Raw genomic sequence first — 23,516 nt, forward strand, 5'->3', positions numbered from 1 at the left:
CTGATCTGTCTTTCTCAGTAGTAACCAATCACTGGTCTCCTGGTCATACTGCCCCCAGCCAATGACCGCCCTCTCCCTAAGCCCCGCCTCTGGCAGCCATCTTCAGATTTGGTAGCACGCAAAGTGGCAGTATGACCAAGTGAAGAGCCGCAGAGGGGTAGGAGGGAGGGTTCGCATGTGAATCCATGAATCCATGCCAGACCCATGCTGGAAAACAACAGCTACAGGTAAGTAACTTGTTCCTTCTCCAGCACGGGGTCTGGCATGGATTCACATGCTCATGAATATAAGAATACATAGCAGTACACACATGCACAACTAGCAGGAGGTGGAAAAGGCTCAACATTAAGCATTACATCAAAAACTCAACATTAAGCAATCAATTCTTACCTCCTCACCAGGCTCACCTTAGGCGAAAAGGTTGCGCAGCACTGCTTGGCCGACCCTGAACTCCTCCCTGGAATCCCGCTCGACGCAGTGGAATCTCGTGAAGGTGTGTGTCGACTTCCACGTAGCAGCCCTGCAGATGTCCAGCAGGGGCACACCAGACAAGAACGCCGTGGTAGCAGCGATAGCTCTGGTCGAATGGGCTCTCGGACAGCCAGGCAACGGTCGGTTTGCCAACCGATGACAGTGCGTGATGCAGTCGGAGAGCCATCTGGAAATGGAAGCCTTCGAGAGAGCCTTCCCTTGGTTCACAGGTCCAAAGTTCACAAATAGCTGTGATGTCTTCCGAAAACTCTTCGTGCGGTCCACGTAGAACTTCAGCGCACTAGCCACAACCAGCGAGTGCAGAGTCCTCTCGGCCGGTGACGAAGGCGACGGGAAGAAAACAGGTAACACCAAGGGCTTGTTGAGGTGGAAGTCCAACGGCACCTTGGGCATAAAAGAGGGGTGCGTCCTCAGTACCACCCTCGTGTCGTGAAAAGTCAAGTATGGAGGCTTGCAGGATAGGGCCTGGATCTCTCCCACTCGCCGTGCGGAGGTGATGGCCACAAGAAACGCAGTCTTCCACGACAGGAACTTCAACGGTGCCGAATGCAGGGGCTCGAATGGCGCCCCCATGAGCCTGGTCAGCACCATGTTGAGTTCCCATGCCGGGGCAGGGGCCTTCACCGACGGGAATGATCGGACCAGTCCCTTCATAAATTCCTTCACCAGGCGATGGGACCACAAGGACGCCCGTCCTGTGGTTCTGGTGTATTGGGAGATCGCAGCCAGATGTATCTTGATGGAGGCGTGAGCCAGTCCAGCCTTGGCCAGCGACAGTAGGTACGGCAGCACTTGAGGGGCCGTAATCTGTAGAGGGTTAATCTTCTGTGCACGGCACCAGACAGAAAACCTCTTCCACTTATGTCCGTAGCACTTGAGAGTTGAGGATGCCCTGGCCTTTGCAAGGACCTCCCTGCAGTCAGCCGGGATATCATACCCTCCAAACTCTAGTGCTGCAGGAGCCAGGCCTGCAAGTTTAGCGACTCCGGGTCGTGATGAAGTATGGCACCTCCTTCTCTGGAGAGAAGATCCGCATCCGTCGGCAACTTGACTGGTGGGGACGCTGACAAGTCCAGAAGGTCCGGGAACCAGATCTGCCTCGGCCACGCCGGTGCGACGAGGATCATCCTGCACCGGGACCTCTTGAGCTGGTTGACGAGTCAGAGCAGCAACGGCAACGGAGGGAACGCATATAGGAACAGGCCGTCCCAGGGGAACGAGAAAGCATCGCCCACGCTCCTCGGCTGGGGAAACCTGCTCGCGAACCTCTGGCACTTGGAGTTTGTCGCCGTCGCGAACAGGTCGATCTGCGGATTTCCCCCATCATCGGAAGAGTCGATCCACTTGATCCTGACATAGTTCCCACTCGTGGCACGAGCGCAGCTCCCTGCTGAGTGAGTCGGCGATGGTGTTCTTTATCCCTGCAAGATGAAAGGGCACCAGAAACATCTCTTGGGCGACGGCCCAATGCCACAGATCCTGGGCTTCCTTGGAGAGGACTGGGGATCTGGTTCCTCCCTGCTTCCAGATGTAGAACATCGTGGTGGTGTTGTCGGTGAAGATTCTCACCACCTTGCCCTTGAGGGACGGAAGAAAGGACCTGAGGGCCCAGAACACTGCACGGAGCTCCAGGATGTTGATGTGGATTGTCTTTTCCTCCGGGAGCCAAAGGCCTCTCGCGTGAAGTTCTCCGGTGTGCACTCCCCACCCTTCCAGGGAGGCATCTGTCGTCACTGTCATCTGGTGGGATGGGGTCTGAAAGTCTGTGCCCGCCATCAGATGAGCGCGGGTGCCCCACCACCGGATCGCTCGTCGGAAGGTCTCGTTGAGCGGGATCCTGTCCTCGAAGCTGCCAGTCGCTTGGATCCAGCGGGCGTCGAGGAACTCTTGCAGAGGGCGCATCCAAAGCCTGCACAGGCGCACGAGATATATGCAGGAGGACATCATCCCAAGGAGGGACTTGATGGACCTCACCATGGCCACGTCCGTGGCCAGCAGACGCTGCACCTTGCCCAGGATGGCCTTCGTCCTTTCCTTCGACAGCGAGGCCAGACGTGCCACTGTGTCGAGCTTGGCTCCCAGAAACAGTGCGACTTGCGACGGGACCAGGTGGAGAATCCCAGGTCCGTGAGCAGCTGGACGGTCTTCGCTGTGTGATCTACGGCGAGCTCCCTTGTCCTTGCTCGGATGAGCCAGTCGTCCAGGTAGGGGTAGACGTGGATCCCCTGCAGGAGCAGCCGCGCCGCCACCGGTGCGAGGCACTTGGTGAACACCCTGGGTGCCGACTTCAATCCGAACCGGAGGGCTTTGAACTGGTAGTGCCGTCCATGGACCACGAACCTGAGGAATTTTCTGGTGTCCTTTCAGAATGGGGATGTGGAAGTACGTATCCTCCAAATCCAACGACGACAGGAAATCGCCCTCCTCCAGCTGTCCCAGCACATGCTGGAGGGTGACCATCCGAAACTTCTGTGCCTTGATGTACTTGTTCGGTCGTCGCAGGTCCAGGATGGGGCGCCATCCTCCTGTCTTCTTTTTCACGAGGAAGTACCTTGAGTATAGTACGGAGCCCCGGAGCCTCTTCAGGACAAGCCCGATGGCACCTTTTTTGAGCATTGCCCTTACCTCCAATAGCAGTTGAGGGACGTGATTTTCTTTCCTGGCCACGGATGGAATGCGGGGACACTTTTAGAAATTCGAGGGCGTGCCCCTGGGCCAGGGCGTCCAGCACCCAACGGTCGGTGGAGATGGACTCCCACACACTGACGAACTTCGCCAGCCGGCCTCCCACCGGGGTGCTTCTGTGGGGGCCCGACACCGCTGTCGGTTCAATCTTGCTTGGAGGACGCCTTGCCGCCTTGGCCTCACTGGCGACGACGGCGGGCCCACCCGACTTGCCTCATTCTCTATAGGCTTCCTGCGACGAGGAGCGGGCCGCTTGACGGTAAATAGAGGAGCCACCGCTGAATCCCTTGGAGGCACCCTGCTTGCCTCCAGAGCTCCGAAAGGACGGCCTTCGTTGCCGGAGAACGCCTAGGGCCTTAGATGTCTCCGTGTCCGCCTTGATGGCTTGGATGGACTCATCCACTGTTTTCCCAAACCGATTGTTCCCGTCGAACGGCATGTCCAAAACCTTGGCTTGTACGTCCTGGAGGAAATCCGTCGCCTTGAGCCACCCTCGTCGTCTAAGGCAAACGCTGTTGCCTAGCTGGCGGAAACCGGTGTCAGCAATGTCCGTTGCCACCGTAATGGCGTGGTCCAACGGCACTTCGCCTTCTTGCAAGATCTCTAGGGCCTCGGCCCTCTTGTCATCCGGTTGGAAGTCCAACAAGGGGGCGATCTTGTACCATAACTCCCTGTCGTAGCGGGCCACGATCGCGAGGGCATTGGCCGCCTTAATCGTTGTTGCCGCCGACGAGATAACTAGTCATCCCATTGCATCCAGCTTCTTTCCTTCGCCGTCCGGCGGGGAAGTTAACGTTGAGGCCGATGCCCCCCCCCCGCTTTCTTCTTGGCTGCCGCTGAGACGACCCAGTACTTCTTCTCGTACCGATCCTTCTTGGCAGGCGTCGTAGACGGGTTCTTGAGAAGGGAAGAGACCCTCGTCCCAGATGTCATCTAGTAGAGGCACGGCAAGGACTGTCTTCCTCTTGGCCTCGCGCCGTTGGTAAAGGAAACCTTCCTTCTCTTCAGGGCAGAGCTGAAAAAGCTCAGATGCCCTGGCGATCATTGCATGGAAGGATCCGATCTCGTCGGGCGGGGAGGCCCGGGCTGGCGATGGGAGCTCCGTCCCGTCGGTACCCATCGTGGCCGTGTCCATTCCCGTGTCATCCCCAGGGACGGGGGACGTAGGTAAAGGCTGAGCAGGCCGCGAGGGCTGAAAAGGCGGGGCCAGATAGATCCGTCTTCTCTTGTTCGGGGGGCTTCCCGCCAGGCCTGGGTCCGGCTCTGGCTCCTCCGTCGAGCCTGGTTCCGGATCCTCCGTCGGTGGTGGTAAGGGCAATCTCGTCCTTATCTCCGAACATAAGGATTGTATTGCCAACAAAATGGCCGCCGAGTTATCCTGCGGCTCCGGAAGCGACGGGTGACTAGGACCCTCGCCAGTGCCGCCGTCACTCTCGTCATCACCTTCGTCGGGATCCCTCCCATGGGGACGGGCCTCTTCGATGCCCTCGTCGAGGCCCTCTAAGACTTCTACCAGCTCCTCCTTGGATGCTGTGTCCGTGTCCACAATGGCCACCGCCCCACACCTCTTTTTCCGCCAGGGTCTTCACAGGGGTCTTTTCGATGGGTCTGAAAGAGGCTTCCCTCCTCAGAAGCAGGGAGACTCTAGGCCTCGAGGTCGCCGACACTGGTGTAGCCTCCACAGGCTGCGCCAGGGCCACCGCGACTTCCTCGATAGAGGCCTTGGCCGGGTGAATCAAGGCCTTCACCATCTTGGGCGTGCTTGAGGCCTTCACCTTGGGGGGAGAGTCACCGCCTCGCTCCCCCTCGGCTGAATCCTTCGAGATCGACCGGGGCCTTTCCAGAAGCTCGGATTTCCTCTTCCCGAACCAGAGCGTTGGCTCGTGGTTGATGGTGCCGGGGAAGGCACGCCCTGCCTGGCAGCCGAAGAGCCTGACCGTTCGGCGCTCCCGGTGCCCGCGGACTCGCAGTGCTTTGCCTTCTGTTGGGCTCCCATCCGCCGGGGCGCCCTCACGGGACTTAGAAGACCGCTCAGACTTCTTCTTCTCACCTGACGGGTTCTTTCCTTCCAGCCAGTTGGAGAGACGAAGGTGTCGGTCCCTGATGGTCCGTTCCGACATGTTCCTGCAAAATGCATAGTCCTTCTCCACGTGCGTTTTGTCCTCTGAAAGCAGTAGAGACATTTCAAGTGCTCGTCCTCCTTGAACACATTCTGCAGCTGGCATCCAGGGCAAACCCTGAACAGCTTTACGGGCGTCGAGCTTCCTTTCTCCTAGGCCATGTTCGGGTAGGCCGCAGAAACTTTTGGAATCCTCCAAGAAGCGTAACTCGACGAAATCTTCACCCTTGAGGGGCGTAGAAAGATCCGACACGGATCCCCGTTAATCGGATGTAGAGACGGTGGAGCTTGAGGCTCCATTTGACCGAAAAATTAGAAACTCTCTTTGAAAAAGCACGAAAACGCAGGAAAAGCTCGAGAGCTAAACACAAGGACTCCCAACACTTGAGTGTGCGGTAAAAATCTGAAGATGGCTGCCAGAGGTGGGGTTTAGAGAGAGGGCAGTCATTGGCTGGGGGCAGTATGACCCAGAGACCAGTGATTGGTTACTACTGAGAAAGACAGATCAGAAACGAAACTGATACTGATTTTTCTTTACCGAGGATTCCCGGCCTGACGACGGGGAATATTCATGAGCATGTGAATCCATGCCAGACCCCATGCTGGAGAATAAAACTTAACTTTGCATTTTGCACCAGACCAGTGTAGTGCCTAAACCCTTTCCTATACCTGATGCTTGTACAAATATGCTGCACCACCGGAAGGATTTGGTATACAAGTTAGAAATGAGAGACACAGAGGTAAAGTTTTCTCACAAGACGCCATTTTATTATATAAAAATGGGGGAGACAAATGTTTAGCTTTCCCTGGCCCAACAAAGAGGTCCCTGCCTAACAAACTAAGACTAAAGAAAAATGACCTAGTGTCCAAAGGATACCTGACCCCAACACTATTATACACAACAAAATCATACAAGGTTTGTTTGGCTGTCTTAAATTCCACAAAATAACATATCAATTCAAACTCAAACGCTTTAGAAAGTACTCCTTGTGACTAGGGTTTGACTCCCTTCCCCTGATCAATTCAGGAATACCTTGAGCAAAGTTCAGATTCAATAAAGTTCTGTGAAATAACAAAGTTCCATTCAACGTAGCAGAACATTTCTTTTCCATTCAATATGTCATTTTACATGGCAAAGTGAATATCCTTCTTCCAACCGCTTGTTCATGAATAATAAACCACTGTTATTTGTCCACAGTCTCTTGCTTGGCAAAACAAAAGACTTTTGCTTAAAACCCAAGTTCATAATTCGGGAAAATTGTTCTTTTCTCAAAGCCGCAAGAAATGGTTAGCAAATCATACTTCTTCAAAAGAAACTTTTTCAGCAATGCAACAGTTCATCAAGACAAGGTGATGGAGCCAACACATCTTTCCCAGCACACCTTTTAACCATAACCACAGTACTTTAAATCATCTACTTCTTTCCTGGTATACTCACCTGCCAGGACCAACTATTGGTCAAATTCCTGGTTCACTTGCGTGCCAGGATAAAACTTCTACTACTACAATTGTACTCTGAGGTAATACTTGTTCCAGAACTCTCCACACCTGGATTCTGAGCGAGGAGGCTTGAACAACAACTGCTTCTCTTTATAGTCTCTCGACTTTAAATATGTTGCAGCTCTTCCCAAATTGGTATTCCATAAAAGGGAGGTTGCTTCCTTGCACTCTCTAATATTCTTGTATTGCCTTTTGGCTGTAGGCACTGCAGGTTACAGTTCTCTCCCCCTTGATCTCTTTTACAAGGAGGGCTTTTCTTAATCAGCCTTTGTTTTATGCTTTGGCAACCCCTTGGCTGCAGGCAATGTAGGTTACAATGGTCTCCCAACTGGTATCCCTTGTCAGGAGAGTTGCGCCCAGTTTGCCTTGGTATCATTCTTCTTGGCAAAAAGAGTTACAATTGTCCCCTAACTGGTAACTCTGGTTAGGAGTGTTACACCCAGTCTGTCTTATTACCTTACAAAGGGGCCTATCACTTTCCGAGAGGCAGACCTCTAGCTGTTGCAAGATAATACGCCAATAACACTGGCCAGACGAAGAAAGCAGAATGCAATTACGAACTGGTTACGTTAATACAATGTGCATTGGGGGTTCCCCTGTGAACTGATATTCGAATATCGGAACCAGCAAAACAATTTCCATTGAGAGCTAAGCTGAGTAATATATGGACATGGTGACAGGCAAGAGGCGAATACGCCACAGTGAAGGAACAACCCCCTCGCGAGATACGGATGGGAGAGGAAGGCAATGAACATTCCAGAAGCATCAAGAGTGCTCTGCAAAGCATGCGGAGTAGGTCGAGAAAGAAAGTCCCACAGCCGCAAGATAATCGTTGAGCAGATGGCACCCAGCACTGGGGAGACCTTGGTACATTCCTTCCTCCGGAGAGGGATTGGTTTGGCCTGACAATGTCAGGGAAACACAAAGGGGGTGGGTGAGAGTTGGAGGACTTGTGTTTGGTCTTTGTTTCGCCATCAGGTTGCACACTCATCCCACCCATTTTTTCACGGCAAACTTGGATCTGAGCATTGGGCACATAGGTAAAACTCGAGTGGGCCTACAGGGACGTTATCCCCCCTATAATTTCGATGAACATGTTTGGAATTGGGACAGTTAGTTTTTTTTAGGTTCTCTGGGATGTTGCAAGTTTTCAATGTTTCAGTGTGGGACAAGGGCGGGCTTATTTTGGGGGTTTTAGCCAACACAGTTCTTTTTGCTAGCACTGCAAAGAATCAGGCTGCAGACCTAAACATAGGCCCATACCCTCACTTTGACCATGATTGATGATCGAACAGCTGCACAAACTAATGCGCAAACGCAGACTATCAACCTGGATGAGGGAGTCTTAACGGTTTCCTGTTTGACTCTGAACATCCAAGGGCTCAATTCCCCAATAGAATAACTGTTCCTCAGAGGCGCTCACCCTGCGTTGCTGTTCCTCCAGGAGACCTACCTCCTCCCCCCGGAACGAAGTGTGAATTACTTTTGGGCCCTACCCTAAGTTATACTTTGCCACCAGTGACACCAAAATGAAGGGTGTGGCCATACTAGTCTGTAAGGGGATTCCCCTGAAGGTCAAAGATGTACCAAGATGACGACGGGAGGTATATAGCTCTTAACACCTGGGGGCTGGGGGACCACAACCGGAACATAGTTTTCATTCACACTGCGAATACAGTGCAAGAAGTCTTCTTTGAAGCCCTGGTGCATTCGCTGGTGAATTTTGCAGATGGGGAAATGATCATAGCTGGGGTTTCCAACTGTGTGGTGGACCCCACCATGGATAAAATGCTCCCACCGGCTAGCCCTGCCAAAGACAATTTCCTAATCATGACAAAATTATTAAGAGGCATCTCGGTAGTGGAGTCCTGGAGATTTTTACACCCGGATGAAGAAGATTACACTTTCTATTCGCCAGTACATAAGGGATTCTCAAGACTAGATATGGTGTTAATCTCCAGCACTCTAATTCCGAAGGTTACATACAGTATGTGAGATCTTCCCAAGAGTCTTGTCAGATCACATGCCTGCATGGATACCAGACAGATTTGGGACTACCTCTCCAGCAACAGCGAAATCCATGGGGTTTAAATGACTCCTAAAACGCGTCACCATGAGACTCCACATAACAGAAACACTAACCAACTACTTTGCTGAAATTTACATTGACAATATTGATCAGCGCATTTTATGGGATGCAGGAAAGGTGGTTCTGGGGTGGGGGCAGTTATTAGCCAGATGGCAGTATACATGAGGGTAAAAAAGGCCAGAGGGATCGCACTAGAAAGCGAGGTCAGTCATCTAGAACAGTTTCATCAAAGTAAAAATACACTGGAGTCCCTGAGAGAATTAAGACTAGCCCAGAATGTCCTGGAGACCCACTTGGCTGAGAACGCGGTTCAAACCATGCTAAATACAAAACAATCCAAGGTTTGAAATTAAGATTCAATGAGCAGGAGTTAAATGCATCTCCTTGGCTTCAACCATCACCCAATAGGCAGGAGCTACCGCTGGGGAACCAGGAGCTAGTACCCAGAGCAGCGCAAATCTAACTTCCACATGCGATGCACACTTTTGTATGATTCATTATGTTTAAATGTGCACTAGATGTGCCATAATTATTCTGTATAAACATTCTCATATACTGAAGGTTAATGTCACGTATTCATGTTTGTAAGGCAACAATTGGCCTGGGGAGGCAAAAGTAGCTTCTGGTAGCTGTTGGTTTTTCTCCTAGGCTAGAAGCAGGAACTAAATAGCTCCCACTCTCCCCTCGATTTGAAACCCTGACGTAAAAGGGAACAAGACTAATAAATTGTTGGCCGCCAAACTCCACAAACAATCTAAATGTAATTACATACACGCCCTAAGAGAGAGACAAGGTAACAGTCATCAGTGAAAGGGACAAACTGCCATTAATGGCGTGCTACTTCCGAGAGGCAGGAACAAAAATGCCTGGGGACCTTGAATGGAGGGCACAATTTATTACATTAGCGAAGCTCCAGAAGCTTTCTGAGAAAGAACAGGGGCTTGCTAGAAGCTGATATCACCAAGCAAGAGATCCAACAGGCCATCCGGTGCCTCTCGACGGGCAAAGGCCCAGGGTTGCATGGCTTCTCAGTCCACTTCTCAAAGTCTTCACGCAGTTGGTTTTTACCCATCAACGTTTTTAACAGCTTCCCGGCCAAGGATGGGTTCGGTCTCGAACTCAATGTTAGAGTCGTTGACGATGTTGATCTTGAAACTGGGGAAAGATGAGGAAGATTGCTTGGCCTAAAGGCCAGATGCACTCCTCAATGTGGACGCAAACAAATATGGAACGGTGATCGCCAGTCGGCTGATGGGAGTCTTACCAATGTTAATTGACCGAGACCAGACAGGATTTATTATGGAATGACGAGCACATGATCACATACAGCAGGCTGTCGACCTAATAGCAGCCAAGACGACATACCAGAGCATTTAGTAACTGTGTCGCAAGATGCTCACAAAGCATTTGACAGTATGTGCTGGTAATACCTTGAGGCACTTTACAAGAATACATTTGGCCTAACTTTTAGGCATTTCATCATGGCCAATTTTAATGGACTTAAAACCAAAATAAATGTCAATGGTACCAGCCCATCTTTATTGAAAGACAAGGCAAGGCTGCCTACTCTCTCCCCTGAGATTTGCCCTGGCGATGGAACCCCTGTCCCAGCAGATCTGCAGCAGCCAAAGGATCTGTGAAGTCACATACAAAAGGCACGATGCACAAAGTATTGCTATACGAGGACGACATACTGCGTTTCCTCACGGAATCCATCACCTTGTTGATAGAACTGACCAACACCCTGAATACCTTTGGTGATGTTTCAGGTTTCTGTATTAACAAAGATAAATCGGTAGGCCTGAACATCACCGAAACCCAGAAAAAAATGCAGTCCTTGCGGGAAAATACTCCTTATAGATGGGACGATAAAGAGATAACATACTTGGGCGCAAAACTTACGCCCTCCTACTAAACACTTGAGGATGCAAATCTTCACAATCTCTTTAGTGTTTCCAAGGAACAGTTATGATGCTGGGATCATCAGGACATTTCCTAGCTGGGAAGAATTCAGTCAGTGAAGATGACCCTACTCCCGAGACTTTACATTTTCCTAGCCCTGCCAATACAAATACAGACAAACAAACTGAAGGATCTCCAGCGATCAATTACTAAATTCATTTGGTCTGGTAGGCTTCCTAGGGTACAGAAGAAGGTCTTACGGACACGGGAGGCCTGGGCGTCCCTGCCACACGAAAATACTTTCTAGCACCCTTGTTTCTGGCCCGGCAAACTAGGAGTCTACCTGCCGGAGCTGCTGTGCCCGACAGGTCTGACCCTGCCGGGTGCAGCGGCCATGGCAGGCAGACTGGTCATGGAAACAACAGCACCGTTAGCAACCGTGGCGGTGCTTCCATGTCCCCACTCCTATCGGACTCTATAGCAATGGGGACTTACATTGTATCGGCGCCTGACTTTCCGGGCTGCCGGACTTGGAATCTAGGTCAGGTGCCGGTAAAGTTTTAAGAGTCCGGCAGCAACCCGGACTCGTAATGAGGCCCCATAGCTTGGTCACTATTTGGGTGTTGGTGTGGAGGGTAAAGAAAGGTGGCAAACAGGTGGCCATTCTAGAGAAGATTATCCAGAGGGAGAGTAGCATAGTTGCAGAGGAGTCCTAAAGAGCACTTATGTGATTACTTGTTTCCCCGAAAGTGGTTTGACGTTTGATGCCAACAAAACCTTGTGAAGTTGTTGTTGTTGCAAGTTGGAAGTTACCACTGAAGCACAATTTGTTCTTTTGTTTAGTATTGAACGAACAAGAGAGTATATCCGTATGGCACGTTGCTGATGTAGAAGGCTTGACATGGGTGCAAGCAGGTAGGAGTTGATGAAAGTGTTGAAATGTGGTTCTAACAAAGACAACTTATTAAACCTGCTGTGGAGGATTTACGTTTTCTTCAAAAATAAAGTTTTGTGGCAAATTATCCTAGCAAAGACAATTGTTTTTTTGGATAAAACATTTTATTGTTTTTAAACATAGGTAGTGGTGATTACATCTCACACATTACATGATAACAAACAAAACAGAATAAGTCCAATCTATCCGTCCATATTGTACAGTTCAACCACAACACTTTCCGCGTCATCATTCAGTGCGTTTCACAAAGATAAGCTTAGTTTGCATCTTCCCATTTCTGCCAGATATTTTTTTTCCCAGGGCGTCCTCTAGCCGTATATAAGCGTTGTTCCATCAACACACCGACATCCACATCTGCTACACACTGCACAAAAAGCGAAGGAACACCAGATCCCCACAGTTTAGCTATATTGCGCTTAATTAGTCCTTTGGTCATGGAAAGAATCAGTTTCTCATAGCGTGTTGTTTCTCCCTTATCCTCAATGCCCAGCAGCATCTTTTATGGGTCTCTAGGGATGACGTGGCTCAAGACCGCGGTTATCTTATTACAGCATTGTTACCAGTACTCTTTGATCCGGAAGCAGTCCCACAAGCTACGCAAGAAGGTATCCTCTGCCTCCTGTCGGCGGCATAGGCAATTGGGCTCTGTGGCGCGGGTTCCACCGATACAGTGCAACTCGCGGGTAGTATACCCTATGTAAGATTTTTTGCTGTATCAGCCGGAGTCTAGCAGATACGGTGGTTTTCAGTGGGTACATCAATGCTGTCAGCCAGTCCTCGGGTTATATAAGCCCAACACCCCCCTTCCCATTTAAGTTTTAAATTACAAAGTCCAGGAGTAGCAAAGGAGGATATGGCATTGTACATGACAGAGGTTGTTTTATTAGAGATGCGTTCTAATACTATATTCCTTTCCAGTGGTCTGCAATCTGGCATATTCGATAGTTCGGGGAGGTGTGTGTGCATTGCATGCGTTAGTTGGAGATAACGAAAGCGTTCTGTAGCAGGAAGACCAAATCGTTCAGATAGGTTCTCAAAGGAGGTTATTTTACCATCTATAATTACATCTCCGACTTTAATTCTCTAGATCAGGCAGGTTATGGTTTCCCTATAGTGCTTGCACCGGGGTAATCTTTTTATCCCAACCAACATGCTTATGAATGGCTCTCCATATTAGTGTAATATACGCAGTCTCAGTAATTTCTGATAGAGACACATAAGTGGGGGCACATCTTTCATCGCAGTGATCTCTGCTCGAATATGGGGAAGCTTTTTATTCCCGTGCAGGATGTCATTGACCACCGCCATTTGGCTTGCTCAATAATAGGATTGCAGGTGTGGTAGCCGAATTCCGCCCTCCCAGATGGAGCGTTGCAATGTTTGCCATGCGATTTGTGCATGTCCCCCAACTCATAGCAGAGTTCTAAGGATACTATCAATTTTGTGGAATTGCAAGTGTGGTATTCGGAGTGGGGCATTCTGCAGGATGTATAGAAAGTGTGGTAGGGCGAACTTTTTGAAGAGCGCTACTCTTGCCAGTATTGTCAGTGGGAGCAGCGTCCAGTGTCGGACATCCACAAAGAATCTCTCTGTGATCGGGTGTAAGTTTCTGGTTACGTATTCCGAGAGGTCTGTTGTGATTTGAATACCAAGATATTGGAATTGTCCTAATTCATTACGATACAGGCAGTGTGGAAGGAGTGCTTGTGTCGCCCGCTTCACTGGAAGGAGAACAGATTTGTTCCAGTTCAGTGTTAGTCCGCTAAAGGACTCAAATTGTTTTAGTATCTTTGTGACTTCCGGGCAAGAGGGAACCGAATCCCCCAGGTAAATCAGAAGATCATCTGCGTATAAGGAGACTATGTTCTGCGCCCCCGGGCCAGCAAAAGCCCTTCCACAAAGTAGTGTGGCGTAACAGTATGGCTAGGGGTTCAATGATCAATGCGAAGAGTAGTGGAGCCAGGGGGGCACCCTTGCCGTGTTCCGTTCCATAGTTGAAAAACTTCAGGGCCAACCATTTACTCTAACTTCAGCCACTGGAGACTCATACAGAAGTAGGACCCATCCCATAAAGGATTCCCCAAATCCAATTCGCTGCATGATTACCCAGAGGGCCTCCCAAAAGACAGAGTCAAAGTTTTCTCAAAGTCAATAGCTAGTAATGCCAAGGAGTCCCAGAGTGTACAAGCCTTTTCCAGCACCAGGTAGAGTCCGCGAATGTTCATGCATGTGGATCTCTGTGGCATGAATCAACACTGGTCAGGGTGGATCAGAGCGGTTATCACTTTCTGCAACCTGTTTGCAAGCACTTTTGACAAGACCTTCGCTTCGCTGTTAATTAAGGAAATCGGTCTGTAGGAGCTGCACTGTTCCGGGGATTTATCTGGTTTTGGGATGACAATTATAGTGGCTTTGCAGAGATCAGGGGGAAGGATCCCCTGTTCCTTGCAGTGCAGGAACCTCTGAAGCAGATGTGCGGCCATCTCACTCCCTCCCAGCTTTTTCGATACGTCAATCAGGAACCCGTTGGGTCCCGGAGTTTTCCCGGATTGCAGTTGTGACATGGCAGTCACCACTTCTCCTCTGTAATCTCTTTCTCCAGGAGTAGTGTCTGTGTCGGGGCCAGACAGGGGAAGAGTGATACCGTCAAGCACTGTCGTGTTGATAGGTTCACTTGGGGGTTTATATAGGTTAGCATAGTAGTCCACGAAACCCCCTGAAATATCGCGGTCCGATAGTAATGGCTCCAGTTGTGCCACTCTAATCTCCCTGACATGCCGGAGACCTGCATTCCTATGTTCCAGCCAAGCAAGAATCTTGCCCGCCTTATCCCCAGTTTCGTACACTCTTGTACGCATCTCCAAGTGTGCTTGCTTAGCGTTGTCCAGAGCGACATTACAGAGGCGTTCCCTGGCCACTAAAAGTGAGCGGTGCGTATCAGGTGACCCACTGGCTATGTGTTCCACTTCTTTCCGCAGAGCCTCCTGCTTGGCATCAACCATTTGCTGGTGTTCTTTGCTGTGAGCCGATGTCCAGGAGAGAATTTCACCCCTGAGGACTGGTACCGGTGTTCAACTCAAAGTATGTAGTATGTAGTCGTGGTCGTGTTCTCCTGAATACGTTCAATAAGTTCTGGGAAGCCGAGATAGTAGCTATTTAAACACCATGGGGGGTGGAGGGGAGTGGTCTATTCGTGGTCAGTTCCATCATCAGGGGTGAATGATCTGATATACCGCGGGTAAGCAAGGTTACACTAGTTGCTCTATGTGCATCCAACGCCGGGAGGAAGAAGTAGTCCAGCCTTGAGAAAGAGGCATGGACCCCAGAATAATAAGAGTACCCACGGTCTGCCGGGTGCAGGTCCGGCCTTATGTCTTTCAGCCCAAGCACTGCGGCAAAGGTGGCGAGTTTGGTGCTTGTTTTAGGGTTCCTACCTCGCAGATGTGTGCGGTCTAGTGTTACATTCATAACATCATTGAAGTCCCCTCCTAATACCCAGATATCAACTGTGTGGGCTGCGAGTACAGGCATGATGTCTTGGATCAATTCAGTAATCAGTGACGGCAGGGCATATACTGCTACGATTGCAAGGGTTTCATTCCATAGCATTCCCTGTAGTAACACAAATCTACCTCCAGTGTCCTGCACCACTTTGGACAGATTAAAGAGGAGTCTCTTATGCAGCAGTATTAGTACCCCCAGTGAGCCCATGGCAAAGCCAGCGTTTAGTGCTATACGATTGTTTGTGCGCCTGAATAGGTTACACGTCGTGCCTGCCAGGTGCGTTTCTGTGAGGAGAATAATATCTGGTTTGTGTCTATTAGGGAATTGTGTAACTAAACGTCTTAATCCTATTGCCTAGACCATTGGCATTCCATGTCAGAAATGTCAGGGTCTTAACACTGTCTCCCTTTTTCTATTTCAATTGATCCATGTGCGTCTGTACATAGGGTAGTGTTGGGAGAGTGCTTCGGATGTGGGAGTCGGATCGGTGGGTTGAGGACACATAATACATATACATTTCAGTCAGTCGATTCGAGAACACAAACAAGCTACACAAACCTCACAAATTTCCCATCCCTCCTCCCTATACTCCAACCGAACCTGAAGCATCTGTCGCTCCAAACATTATTGATAGACGAAAACAGTTGGCTATCAAACCGTCAAACTTGAACCATACAAACAAGCTGCATCACTGGTCCCAAAAAACACGAATGGGTCCAGCAGCGCAGGTTAAATGTTTCTGAGGGGCGGGAGGGAGGAGGGGGAGGGAGGAATAGTCTGTCGGCCACACAGCTTGGAATCTTAGCATAGTTGATGCAGGTGGTTCCCAATGCACTGTATGGGAGTCTTGCATTCTGTAGACTTTCAGCTGATTAGTGGGTTAATTTGAAGCGTGTCTAGCACAGGTGTTTATCGGTGCACCATACGAAGGTCTCGCAGTTAGAGGACATACATCCAGTTAGTAGATACAATCTCATGCACGGATGTCGGTGGTCTAATCGTCTACCATGGGTGGTGGAGGGTCGGGATCCAGTTCCTGTGGTGGCTGCATTGGAGGGTCTTGGTCGGGTTGAGCCCGGGGTCTCTTATTCTTGTTAACCTTCTCCGATCTCCAGTCTCCCTGAATGTGTTGTTCCGCCGATCTCCATGCCTCTTTGGGGTCAGTGAAGTGCACTGTTGTACCTTTGTGGTATATATTAAGTTGTGCAGGGAATAAGAGGCCATATTTCATATTCAGGGATTGCAGCTGCTTTTTGAGCTGGTTGAAGGATTGCCTGGCTCGTTGGACCTCTTGTGTAGTCCGGAAAGAAGGCGATCCGGGACCCATTGTAGGTTATCGTTCCTTTAGCACGTGCCATTTGGAGCAGTGCATCCCTGTCTCTGTAATTAGGTAATTATGTGATCACAGTACGCGACGGTGTGCCGGGTGTTGGTCGTCCAGTCGGCATTCGAAGACCTTGTTCGATCAAAAAGAATTTGGAGAATGTTTTAGGTTCGAAAATGTCCACCAGCCACTGTTCCAGGAACAGTTCCATATTTGGTCCTTGTGCTTTTTCAGACAGGCCAAGGATGCAGACGTTATTGCGCCTCTATCTTCATTCGCCCTCATCCACCCTTTTGCACCACAGTTTTCAGGCGCGCCATGTGTCTTGACATCTGTTTTTCCATGTTCTGCATCCCATCCTCTGCCTCCGATATCCGCTGTTCTGCTTCACCTGTGCATGAAGTTAATTTCTGCAGGTCGTATCTGAGGAGTGAAACGTCTGTGCTAATGCCGTCCATCTTTTGTTCCATCGAAGCATGGGAGTTAGCAATCGCATTCATGCCGTCTTTCAGGGATATCGTGTTTTCCGCCTCTACTGTGCCATCAGATTGCTCCTGCCCAGCAGGCGTGTTCACTGGACATCTTCTAGAGTTTACCTTTGACCATGGTGGGGTGCGATTTTGGGTGACCCTTCGCCTGGCGACCCGTTACCAACAACCGGATAGATGGCTGCTGTAGTGATGGTTAAATACAGTTGCGGGCACAATATGGGTGGCGAAGTTTGTCGCAAGTTGGCTCTCACAGCGTGTAGGTGTTGCTTGGTCTGTGGCACCCCAGTGGCAGGGTTTGCTGTTGTTGTGCGGGATAGGACATCCAGGGCAGTGGCCACTTCTGTAGTTAGCCACCAGTTTTCAGGCCACTCGTATCGTCTTCCGAGAAGTTTGTTACAGGACTTATATGGGCGGCTTTTATGCCCACCTCAATGTGTGTGGTAGGGTCAAGTGTGTGGGTCACTCTTCCAGATTTCATTGCATTCGTGTCGAGGGTTCCACTTCTCATCCTGTCTCTTGTCAGCAATTCTTATTCTGCCCTTTCTCCCAATGTGGGGGACCTTCCCACGTTCCTCGGGTCAGAGTAATATCTTGCAGCCCAGTTAGTAGCCAGTATTCCGTTATTTAATGCACCATTTCCTAGTCGTAGGAGGCACTACCCCCAGCCCTCACTGTATCTTGTTGGTTGGATGTATTTGTGTTGCATGCTAGTACAATAGGCAGGGCTGGAGGGGTTTCCCAGGCAATGTCCCGTCTATGGTCCCCTGCGCACTCAGTTTGTGAAGCAAGGGTGTTGTAGTCGGCCGGGAGTATTCCCTTGCCCAACTTTGTGGTCCCCTACTGAGTGCGTGCAGGGGCGCAAGTTTTTCCTCCCCTTCTCAGTGGATAGTTAGGCAGAGATGGCTGTCTAATGTGATCATTCTTGCATCAAGGTGTAATGGTCCCGTATTCATGCTTATTTGTGACTGATGGTCCTTTGGCAGGTGGCCTCACCAAACGGGGGCAAGGGAGGAAGAGGCTTAAGTGTGCAGCAGGCTGGACTGTTGGCCGCTGTGTTCCTTGGCCAGCAAATGTGTACAACTTTATCAGTGTTCTGTGGCCGTGCTGCGTTTGGCTCGGGCTCCTGGGGGATAGTGGGCTGGTGGGTTTACGCCCTGGGCGCCCGAGTGGGACACCCTTCTGGCAATGTCCAGGTGGAGGGCATGGCATGCCTCGTCCGCCACTCAGCATGGTCTTACTCTGCCCCCAACCCGCTGACTCATGGTGCCTGTAGGCAGGGTCCTCTTTGCCCTTAGAAGGCAACAGCACATCGGGAGCAAGAAAAACGCTTGGGGGCTCTGTCGGCCCTTATTCAGGCAGAAGCTCCACGGCTTGACTCCATGCTCACCTTGTATGTCGGGTGCAGCGGGTGCACTGTAGCCGGTCCCGCAGTGCAGCGTGCCTCGCCTACTGAGCTAACACTTCCCACAGTGTCTGAGGGAACCACCGCAGCGGGGCTCCGCTACGCTGGTGTTTCTGTCCCCGGTTGGTTCAGACCGTCGCCTCTCCCAAGCCGGCCACAGTCCTGTGTGCGGTCGAAGTTGCTCATCTGCGATTCGCCGTGTGTCATACACAGGCACAGCCACTGTTCCATTCAACGAGTATCAGCCTCCGTCCCTATCGCCCACTTGGAAGTCCTCTGTTCATCGCTGCCAACAGTACCATCAGTATGTTTCAGGCAGTGTTTCCCCTCGGCTCTTGCTCGCCTCGGCCGCCATTTTGCTAGGTGTTCCTGCCGCCAGGACGCGCCGTCTCCTCCCAATATCTTCTTTAGTGGGCAGAGGTCCCCGTTCCGGCCACACTTTCGCTGTATGTCACTCTCTCAGCGAGTGCATTTCTTTCCACATTTTGTTCCACTGCATCAGGATATTATCAGGATATAGCCGGCGGGCGCAGGAGCTCACAGACTTCACCTGGCAAAGACAATTGTTTATTTGAAGAACACAAATGCGAAACGTGTTCTTAATTCAGGAGGAGCTGGAACTTATTCGTCATTGTGGTACATTGTTGAGACAACAGAACTTTTTGTTATCCAGTTTAAATCCTCAAGAGCTGTATTGCAACTGTGTGGCAAACCAGGATTTACTTATTTCCTTTGAACTGTAGGGCAAAACCATGCTCAGATCTGGGGAAGGGGAATTCACCCACTTTATGAGAAGAGACAGTGGCCATATTGTGAATTTGACTGTATGATATATGTATATATGTTGAATGCATTTCCTTATTGCTTTTTTGAATGTACAAGTGTGAGGGACAGATATCCTTTAGTTAGAAATTTTGAAAACTCTCTATCAAGTTGTCTGCCTCACATTTCTGACCCCACACAATCCTTTGTTATTTTGTTTTAATGTGAGGGTCAGGAAAGGATGTTTTGGACACAAGGACGGCTTTTTTAGTAACCGACTTCCCGGCAGAATGATCCTTAGTTTTGATTTTTAAAGTAAAGAAACTCCTCCTAGAATAGGGCCAGTTAGGCAGTTTCCAAACAAGTTTCTGTTTCCATAAAGGTCTTTGCTTGAGAATTTGAATACCTTGCGTCCCACTCATTTCTGACCCCTCACACAGCCAACTGCATGTTGCGCAATGTCTTTCTGATGACGGAACCCCCTTGAGTGCAGGCTATTGGCTGGATCGGTGAGACCCTGTATTATGAAGGAGATATTGTCGCTGTCTGGGAAAGACATGCAGGAATTTCAGTTGATCACAAGAGATACAATTGTGGAAGCGGGCAAATGGGTAGGTTGGGTGTGTGAACCCATATTCTCCTAACAACCCGCTAAGTGACACCAGAGTATGGCCGGTAGTAGACATTTTGCTGAATCAGAAGTGATGGGATTAGCGGTTTTGCAAGGACTTTTTTGAGGAGACCTTTTGCCAACTTCTGTAATGACTGGCATATGCCACAAGCAAGTGTTGTTCTATGTGGACCTAATGAGCAGGGCACCTACGTCTTGGGCTATGTTACGAGAGGTAGCCCCTGGCAACCCAGTGCTCGAAGGCCTTTATAACCTTGGGGACAGAGGCCATCCGATCTCTACGATTCATAGAATCTTACAATAGGACCCAGAGAGGTCCATGGTTGAAAGCCAGGGAGGCCTGGGAATGGGATCTGGGGGGTCAACGTTTGATGATGAACAGTGGGAAGAGATTTGCAACTATATGAAAATGGTGTCGTGAAATGCCAGTTTCAGACTAATCCAATATAATGTCCTAGATAGAATGTATTTAACGCCAAGAGAATGCATAAAATGAACCCAAAGACATTGGATCTCTGCCAACGATGTGGAACTCTGATGCCCCGTTCCTCCACATGTGACACTGTCCCAAGCTTGGTGACTTCTGGAGCAAGGTGGTTGGTATGGAAGTTATCTGGATAGCTGAAACATCTTTGATGTAGTTACTGGGTCAGTTCCCTTGACAGAATGCAGAGAAACAACAGCATAAAATGGTGGATTTGGCCCTGGTATTGGCGAAGAGGCGCATTGGCTATATCCTGGTAAAACCCCAATGGCCGCACAATACCAAATTGGTTTACAGATCTCATCAGGTGGGCTAGTGCTGAACTAGCAACTCTGATCAGGATTGAATGCATGTATGAAGATGTGGCTGTGTCACATAGGCTGGATTGGGCATTGTTGTTCGGCGGTTTACTTTACCCCTCCGGTGACTGCCGCCTGTGAAGCAATGACACACAAAAGGTGAAAGGGGCCCCTAGGGGTCCCTCGTGCTATGGAAACAAGGCAATGACCATACACGAAAAGATGCGCCAGACACGAGGTTTCAAATTCCCAATGCTAGGGTTTATTGCAAGCAAAAGATAGTATCAATTGACCAATTCTGATCTCACGCCCCGCGACGTGAGTTTCCTAGACCTCGAGGGACACAAGAGAGCGAATTACGTACATCAGTTACATATATACAAAATGCATATCATACAATCAGCAAAGTCATGTTCAACACCCCTCTGTATTAAGTTCCTTTGAACTCGGGATGATGATGGACATATCCGACGAGTATGACGATTATAATGCTTTCGATGTCTATTCTAGTAACAATGTGCAATTTAGAAAGTGCGGAGGCATCTTTTAGAACACTGTGTTTCTGTTCTTGGAAGAAATCTGTACACGGGGGAAGAGCCACATTCCAAGCTTTGCTATCTATGAGGTACTATTCGTGTCCTGGGAGCCGACACGTTCTAAAGGGTTTTGCGAAGGGGGGCCGTAAGAGAAGCCTAATTCAAGCCTTTAACTGTATTATTCTAACATATTCTGCCATCGTACGAGACTGGCTGGCAGCTGTGAAGTGATTAAATGCCCTGCAGCTTCCTCCCAAGGCTACAGAGAGGGAGCATGGGCATTCCTCTCTGGGCTACTCATGAGGAGTTTCAGCAAACTCTTCAGTCCCGCGACCTTGTCCTTTCATATTCAGACAACAATGTTAACAGTTGAGCAGAGTAAGCAGAATCCGCAAGAATTGCAAGGTGCAAAGCAGTTTTTTAGACAGAGAGCAATGAGCAATGGTTAACAAGCAAAATGGCGATTCTTACTACATTTAAAATGGCCGCTCGTCGGTCAAGCATAGCAATTCATATTCCTCCAATTCGGTGCATAAGACGGTTGGCCCACGGCCATAAAGTTACGTCTATCATTCAAATGAAGGGTATTCATTTTTCCAAATTGACAAAGGGAAGGATATGTAATACACTGCGACATGAATCGGATGGAAGGCTAGTCTAGGATTATTGTGGATGATTTTCTTCTGAAGCACGAGACCCGACATGGGCGGGAGTTGAGGAAGGGGTGGGGGGCTCTTTAGTTTGTATAGCTGTAATGTTTTAATTTTCTTTTGGTTTTCCTTATTACAATTATTTGAAATGAAAATTGTGATATGCGATACTGTGGATACTATGTTAAAACCAATAGAGAAACATTTAATCTAATAAGAAACCCAACGATCTGGCTTCAGGCGAGCGTTTTAGTGTACAGTTCTAGAAGGACAGAAGTAACAACCTGGTTCTTGCTTGTGAGACAGCTCTATTCTGTCCAAAATGAATCAAAGCTATCTTTGAATTATTGAACTTTATATTACCCTGAAGCATCCAGGCATCATTGGTAGTTGCAGAAGATACTCTAGAGCTCTTTTTTAATTCATTAAAACTTAGCTCCTGTTCTGTCAAGTTATTTCCCAGACAACTTCCTGGTTTGCAAAATTCTGTACAAACTGGGAATAATTTAGACAAGTGCTATTCCAACCTTTTCATGCTGAGCCCCCCCTTGGAGTAAAAATATTGATGCCGGATCCCCCCCAGGTGCAGTTCTCCTTATATTTTCTATTGAAAGCAGTCCCTTTTTGAAGAGACTCATGACCCCCTCGCACATCCTTTCGCCCCCCCCAGTTGGGCCAGCCCCACAGTGTGGAGACCACTGGTATAGACAGGAATGATGCTACCCGTTCATAGTCTTTTTTTGACTTATTGCCAATATTACTACACCCATGAGACCTTGCTTTGGATTTATTCTTTCGCTGATACCATCACAGATATTCCACTTTTTATCAAGTACATTTATAATCATCCTCCCGAAGATTCATCTTGGAATACAGTTACTCCCCTGGTTCTTGAAAATCTGGCCACTTTCCTTTGGAAGACCATGCTGCAGTTTACAATCTTAACTGCATCGTTTTGTATGGTGTGGGGGTCAGTCATGTGAGGCGGGCAACTTGGTAAATGTTTCTCACAAGAAGCCATTTTTATTAACTCAAAAAGGTTGGATAAACTACTCCTCAGTATCCCTAGCCTAACGAGGATGTCCCTGCCTATCAAAATAATCTAAAGGAGGAAAACACTCTAAAAAAGGAATCTGTCCCTCACACTTATACATACATCAAACACAAAGGAAATGAATGGCAATTCAAATGGAATAGAAATAACAGTTAAGTTCAACATAGACCTAATAACTGTATATCCTTATAACCTGGATCAGATCCCCTTCCTCAGATTCAAAGCAGGATTTTCATTCAAAAGTTCAAATAGTTTCTTTTTAGTAACCAAGTTTGGACCATAAAGTTCTTCTGGTTCGAAAAGTCGTCCACTCAGACTTCAACCAATAGTTCATTTAGAAGATCAGTCTATTGAGCAACTAAACACTTATACAATTCTTCTGTATCAACAACAAATGTTGTCAGGATGATTTCACAACAATTTGTGAAACACTTTAGTAAGTTGCCACTTCTTTTCAAATAGAAAAGATGTTATCAGGATTGTTCCACAACTCAACAGTTCATATAAGACTTGGGTAATACTTTTATCACTTCTTCTCAAATCCTTCAACCAGTACAGTACTTTATTGATGTATTTCTGCTCAGCAAACCTGCCAGGACTACCACTAAAAGGTCCCCATCCTGGTATACTCGCCTAC

At 48.9% G+C, this 23,516-nt stretch overlaps 1 protein-coding gene across 1 annotated transcript in view; it reads right to left on the reverse strand.

Moving 5' to 3' along the window:
• Positions 1-23,516, reverse strand: part of MINPP1 (multiple inositol-polyphosphate phosphatase 1) — a 609,776-nt gene that overhangs the window by 481,360 nt on the left and 104,900 nt on the right. The gene's annotated exons all lie outside the window — the stretch shown is intronic.

The sequence above is a fragment of the Ambystoma mexicanum genome, chromosome 8 (assembly GCF_040938575.1).
Source record: "Ambystoma mexicanum isolate Mex_15411 chromosome 8, UKY_AmexF1_1, whole genome shotgun sequence".
Classification (NCBI taxonomy): domain Eukaryota; kingdom Metazoa; phylum Chordata; class Amphibia; order Caudata; family Ambystomatidae; genus Ambystoma; species Ambystoma mexicanum.